Genomic DNA, 7,772 nt, shown 5'->3' on the forward strand with positions numbered 1-7,772 from the left:
GCTAGCATTTTCTTCAACATCACATCTAATGTTTTCTCTTGCCATGCACCTGGGGAAGAACCTTCTGGAGTGCCTTATCCATCCCTGGCAGTCCTCTGGACTCGTGTCCTCACATCCGGCACGCATGGCTTCCAAAAGAGACATTTGGTCATGTGGGTGGTGACCAAACACTTTCCACCTCCAGGCAGAGAAAAACTCCTCTATTGGGTTAAGGAAGGGTGAATATGCAGGCAGGTACAAAACCATAAATCTGTGATGTGCTGCAAACCAATCTGTGACAGCTGCAGAGTGGTGAAAAGCAACGTTATCGCAAACTATGACAAAAACTTGGGGGTTTCTTACTGGCTCCCCCTGTTCTGCTGGCACTAGCTGAGCATAGAGCTGTTCTAGGGAAGCTATAAGCCTTTCTGTGTTGTATGGGCCAATGAGTGGTGTGTTGAGAAGCAAACCATCATTAGCCATCGCAGCACACATGGTGATATTTCCCCCCCTTTGGCCTGGAACCTCCAGAGTGGCCCTTTGACCTATAACATTCCTTCCTCTGCGCCGTGTTTTGGCAAGGTTAAATCCAGCTTCATCGATAAATACAAATGAATGTGGTCTTTCCAGTGCTTCCACCTCCATTACTCTCTGAAAAACAGTAAGTGCACAGTTTTACTGTAGAAATGCTTTCTACTGTAAATATTTTGTATAGCTGTGTACGTAACCTCAGACGTCTTACCTGGACATATTGGTATCTTTGCTCTTTTACCCGTTCACTGTTTCTCTCGAACGGTACAGTGTATAACTGTTTCATTGTAACTTGGTGTTTATTTAGGACTCGAGCAATAGTTGTTGTGCTGACAGAATTAACATTTTCAAATATGTCATTATCAGCCAGCACTCTATCTTGAATCTCCCGCAGTTTTATTGCATTGTTGACAACAACCATGTCAACAATAGCATTTTCCTGCGGATCTGAAAATATTTTTCCTCTTCCCCCTGTTGGGGGCAGCCTTTGGGTCCTGTTGTAAAAATATATTTTACAGTCAAACTTACTGTAATATATATCTGTGTAAATATTCTATAATTGTAATACAAAATAGATACCTGTAATGTTTTCATTTACTGTAAGGATGTAACTCTCACCTGTTTGCATGATGGAAAATTCGCATTACAGATGCCACTGTGGATCTTTGCAGATTGGGTTGCACCCTCAACCCTGCCTCTCTCAATGAGAGACCATGGTTCACGACATGGTCTATTAGTGTAGCCCTTATTTCATCTGAAATAACAGCTCTTTGTCTTCTTTGTCTTCCTCCACGCATCCGCCCTCTCCCTGCCAACCTTCTCCCTCCACGAACCCATCTTCAGTGTTCCATTTCCAAAATGAGTCTTTCTGAGCTCTACCTATATATACTGTAATATGTGTGTGTGTTCACTAACAAGTCTAAAACAAGACACCTGCTTAGCCTTTCAGCTGAAATTGCAATCAGCAGTGTTTGAAAGGCACAAGGCTGAAATCTATTCCGTTTTGAATGTGTGGTTCACAGTTTTGACAGCAGTGTGTTAGCATTTGAACAAAGTGCTGTAAATCCTCAGTGTTGTGCAGGTTGTGGTTAAAGTCATGGGATAAGTGTGTAGAGTTTTGAAAACTGTGTTCAAGCAATGAAAAACGAACTAGAGTTTGGTCCACATGAACTGCTGCTGTGCAGACTGTAGTTAGAGATTTGCACATGTGACTCCAGTTGTGTCCACTGTCGTTTAGCAATCGAAAAAAACTGTAAGTTCCTTGCTCAGAACATGAAAACATATGAAAGCTGGTGTTCCTTTTAACATGAGTCTTCAATATTCCCAGGTAAGAAGTTTTAGGTTGTAGTTATTATAGGAATTATAGGACTATTTCTCTCTATACCATTTGTATTTCATTAACCTTTGACAATTGAATGTTCTTATAGGCACTTTAGTATTGCCAGTGTAACAGTATAGTTTCCGTACCTCTCCTCGCTCCTGGGCTCGAACCAGGAACACAACGACAACAGCCACCCTCGAAGCAGCGTTACCCATGCAGAGCAAGGGGAACAACCACTCCAAGTCTCAGAGTGAGTGACGTTTGAAAAGCTATTAGCGCGCACCCCGCTAACTAGATAGCCATTTCACATCGGTTACACCAGCCTAATCTCGGGAGTTGATAGGCTTGAAGTCATAGCTGCTGGCAAACGCACAAAAGTGCTGTTTGAATGAATGCTTATGAGCCTGCTGGTGCCTAGCATCGCTCAGTCAGACTACTCTATCAAATCACAGACTTAATTATAACATAATAACACACAGAAATACGAGCCTTAAGTCATTAATATGGTAGAATCCGGAAACTATCATCTCGAAAACAAGACGTTTATTCTTTCAGTGAAATACGGAACCGTTCCGTATTTTATCTAACGGGTGACATCCATAAGTCTAAATATTCCTGTTACATTGCACAACCTTCAATGTTATGTCATAATTACGTAAAATTCGGGCAAATTAGGTGGCCCAAACTGTTGCATGTACACTGACTCTGCGTGCAATGAACGCAAGAGAAGTGACACAATTTCACCTGGTTAATGTTGCCTGCTAACCTGGATTTCTTTTAGCTAAACATGCAGTTTTAAAAATATATATTTCCGTGTATTGATTTTAAGAAATGCATTGATGTTTATGGTTAGGCGCACATTGGAGCAATGATACGCACCGCGTATCATCAACCATGTGTAGTTAACTAGTGATTATGATTGATTGTTTTTTCTAAGATAAGTTTAATGCTAGCTAGCAACTTACCTTGGCTTACTGCATTCGCGTAACATGCAGGCTCCTCGTGGAGTGCAGTGAGAGGCAGGTGGTTAGAGCTTTGGACTAGTTAACTGTAAGGTTGCAAGATTGAATCCCCTGAGGTGGCAAGGTAAAAATCTGTCGTTCTGCCCCTGAACGAGGCAGTTAACCCACCGTTCCTATGCCGTCATTGAAAATAAGAATGTGTTCTTAACTGACTTGCCTAGTTAAATAATGATTAAATAATGGTCCAAAAAATACCGATTTCCGATTGTATTGAAAACTTGAAATCAGCCCTAATTAATCGGCCATTCTGATTAATCGGTCGACCTCTTTTCTAGATACAATAGCATTGCTAACTAGCTAAATAGCTAGCTAGATAGCTATCTTGTAGCTGCCGTTCATGCATAAAGATTTTCATGCACTACTTTAGACATTTATATTACATTAACATACCATTTTCTAAAGATAATTCACGCTAACCTGTCACTTACATGTATTGACATCAAATTAAATGACTACCTTGGCTTTAAATAAAACATATCTATTTTTGCCCTGTCTCTTCCATTTAGCTCTAAAACAACGATCCCTTCCAGAGCAAAAACAATTGACCATTTTCTTTGGCTTCTTCTTCTTCTTCCTGTTGTTTTTCTTTTCTTCCATGGTATAAGTAGGTGCTCAAAAGCAACTGGCTACTCACGAGTGCCCAACTGTGTTCAATTGAATAACTACACGTCAGTGAGAATCCTCAAGGGTGCCACCCTGTCAACTGATAGCAAGGTAGCCAGCTCTCTAGCGACCCTCTGACAGAAAAAATGTCAGGAAGAATAACACGTCAACCAGGTAGCCAGCTCACTAGGCAGTAGGAATGGAATGATCTCATCCAAACTGCATTTAATAGTACTTCAGTGCTCTGTTGGCCTTAGTCAGAGAGAGCAGGTTAGGTGGAGCATTTGGATTGGGCTTCCAGAAGCCTTAAAATGAGGGCCAGGTTGTAAGGATGGGTAATGTACTATATAAATACACATTAATTACAAGTAAGTACCCCTCAAAATCAACTTTATTTTAACTAGCTAAATCCTGTAGTAATTACATTGTACTTATGCCGATATTACAGGTACTCTGGGTTTATCCTCTCACTTGGATGGCGAGGAGGTACAGGTTGTCATAATGGGCAACGTACAAATTTTTGTACATTTCTTTTAAAAATTATAATCTGGGATGACACTCGTATGGTAGATCTCAGTTAGTGAGGTTGGCCTATAACTGATCTGTTAACACAGAACGTATTCTTTAGTGTGGCAAGAGCTACCAACAACATTAAGTGGAGATTTGGAGGAGTGCGCATTCACAGGTGGTAATTAGAGCCCATTCAGCCTCCAACCTTTGTAATCTCGGACACACAGTGAATGTTCACAAGAGATTACAACCTTGTGACAGTTATTACTGAATCGGTTGCAGCTGAGAAGAAACTAAAATTTAAATGTGTGAATTTAATGGAAACTTCCTCATTTGTAACTAGCATTGTAACAAGCATTTGTTATTACACCTCTGCAATTACAGACCGCAATTACCACCAGTTACCTTACAGTGTAACTATGAGTTATTAAAATGAACTACAATACTTGTTATAGTGAAATTACACAAAGTGTTACCTATGACTGATGACACTGACGAGGATGGCTGTGATGATGTTGATTTTGATGATGACAGACAAACACAGAGGAGGAATGACCCACCATTGGTGTGAGCTCCATGTTCATGTAATCAGGCCACAGCACCGCCTGGACTTTATTAAACGGCATTGGCACTTGGATTGGAACCAGTGCTATGGTCATGGGACATGGAAATAGAGGTCATTGGCACTTAGATTGGAACCGGTGCTATGGTCATAGGACATTGAAATAGAGGTCATTGGCACTTGGATTGGAACCAGTGCTATGGTCATAGGACATGGAAATAGAGGTCATTGGCACTTGGATTGGAACCAGTGCTATGGTCATAGGACATGGAAATAGAGGTCATTGGCACTTGGATTGGACCCAGTGCTATGGTCATAGGACATGGAAATAGAGGTCATTGGCACTTGGATTGGAACCAGTGCTATGGTCATAGGACATGGAAATAGAGGTAATTGGCACTTGGATTGGACCCAGTGCTATGGTCATAGGACATGGAAATAGAGGTCATTGACACTTGGATTGGAACCAGTGCTATGGTCATAGGACATGGAAATAGAGGTCATTGGCACTTGGATTGGAACCAGTGCTATGGTCATAGGACATGGAAATAGAGGTCATTGGCACTTGGATTGGAACCAGTGCTATGGTCATAGGACATGGAAATAGAGGTCATTGGCACTTGGATTGGAACCAGTGCTATGGTCATAGGACATGGAAATGGAGGTCTTCGGACAAAATTGACATTTTGCAATGGCCATCACAGACACTTTCAAACCCTTCATTCTGAATTGTACAATTCAACATCGAATCCACAAATAAATGGGTACTTGACCACAAAATATACATTTAGCAACAGCCATCTCAGTCTCCAGACTTGAAACCCATTGTGAAAACCTGTCGTCTGAAATGAAGAGGGCAGTCCACAAGTACAGACGAAGGATATCAAGGATCTGTAATTACGCAAAGTGTTACCTATGACTCTGATGACACTGATGATGATGGCTGTGTTGATAATGATGATGACAGGCACGCACATTCACACATGCATGCACGTCAAATACACACCACAACGCTACACACACATACACATTCACACAAACAAACACACAGAGTGTATATATATGGTAAGGCATGAAGGCTGTGGTCTGTATGCTGCTTCCTACTCTGAGTCCTCAGCTCTGTGTAATTGTCCATTATTAAGTCACTCCTACAGCGCCAGCCCCGTGATGCATGATGATAAAACATTGAAGGCATCGCAGTGCACTGCTTCTCTTTTTGTGTTTCTGTCTCTTCATCTCCTACCCTCTCTCTCTCTCTCTCTCTCCCTTTTTTTGCACGTGCATGTACGCACTCACACACACACACACACACACACACATTATTGTACAACTAACTTTGTGGAGACACAATTCAGTCCCATTCAAAATCACATTTTCCCTAACACCTAACCCTAACCCTAAACCTAACCTGTACCCTAACTTTAACCTTGTACCGAAAAATAAACCTTAACCCTAACCATAGACCTAACTCTAGCTCCTAACCCTAAAATGAATCCTAGTTCCTAACCCTAACCTAAACCTTATTCTAACCCAAACACTAATTCTAACCTTAACCCTAAACCCCCTAGAAATAGTATTTGACGTTGTGGGGACTAACAACATTTTTTGTTTGTTTACTATTCTTGTGGGGATTTCTGGTCCCCACAAGTATAGTTAAACATGTCCACACACACACACACACACACACACACACACACACACACACACACACACACACACAATCTCATTCTGTCTCATCCATGTACTTTTCCTCTCTGTGTTTCTCTCTATCTCACTCGATCTCTCTTTTCTTCATCCATCTCCCTTCCTGTCTCCCTTACAACCTCCACCCTCCCTAGCTCCTTATTTCCTTCACTATATTGCTTGCTCTCTCCGCTGCTGTCAGCAAGTGCAGAGTGCTTGGAGACCTGTGGGAATGTCTCCATGGCAACGCCTGCCAGTCAATCCCAATCCCAATTCCCCCTACACTTTATTTTTCTTCCTCTCTCTCTCTCTCTCTATCACTTTCTCTACTTTCTGTATTTCTATCCTCTTCATAATATCCACCATTATGATTATGTTCCTATATGGAGATGTGGAATTTATTTTCAAATAAGTGCAATATCACACAATCTACATGTTTTTACGTATTCATTTATTTTCTTGATCGGAAAAGAGCTGCATGGTGATCTGAGTAATATTGATGACGTATGACTTTTGCATATAAAAAGGTTAATGATTGTGAGTATGTGTAAACATATACAGTGGGTTCTGGAAACTTTGGTGTGTAGGGGTGACCCACCATTGGTGTGAGCTCTATGTTCATGTAATCAGGCTATAGCACAGCCTGGACTTTAATAAACGGCCATTGCACTTGGATTAGAACCAGTGCTATGGTCATAGGACATGAAAATAGAGGTCTTTGAGCACGCACACCAACAGTGGGTTTGGCCTTCGAAAGAACAATGCATATGCATAAAATACCTCATCTCTATCTACTTTTAAATATGGTGGTGGAACTTTGATGTTATGGGGCTATTTTGCTTCCTCTGGTCCTAGGTCCCTTGTTAAGGTCAACGACATCATGAACGTTACCATGTACGTGGAAATTCACCACCAGGGACTCAAAGTCAAACTTAAATGAATAATTCTTTGTTATTAGCAAGTTGGAGAGGTTCCAACAACCTTAAAAACCTGTTGATGCCAGGAGTTCCTCTGTAGGAACACCCTCCCCCCCGTTCAGCTCAAACGGTGGCGCATGGAACGCAAAAATATTCTTAAAAATATTTAACCTCCACACATTATTAAGTCCAATAGCTCAAATGAAAGATAAACACCTTGTTCATCTACCCAGCATGTCAGATTTTTAAAATGTTTTACGGCGAAAACACACCACACATTTATATTAGACCACCACCGAAACAAAGACAAGCGGCAGCCATTTTGTCCCAGAAAATATAAAATTATAAAAGCAGGATTAAAAAATAAATCGCTCACTAACCTTTTGAAAATCTTCATCAGATGACAGTGATAGGACATGTTACACAGTACATTTTTTTTTTTTCAATAATATGCCATATATATCCATAAATGTCCATTTACAGTGTACTCATGTTCAGAAATTACTCAAAAATGCCCGCAGGAAACCTAGGTAGCTCGGCAAGATAACGTAAATAGACATCATAAACTTTGGCTAAATATACATGTTCTACATATAGTTAGAAAGATACACTGCTTCTTTATGCAACCGCTGTGTTAGATTTAT

Source organism: Oncorhynchus mykiss, chromosome Y (genome assembly GCF_013265735.2).
Source record: "Oncorhynchus mykiss isolate Arlee chromosome Y, USDA_OmykA_1.1, whole genome shotgun sequence".
Taxonomy (NCBI): Eukaryota; Metazoa; Chordata; class Actinopteri; order Salmoniformes; family Salmonidae; genus Oncorhynchus; species Oncorhynchus mykiss.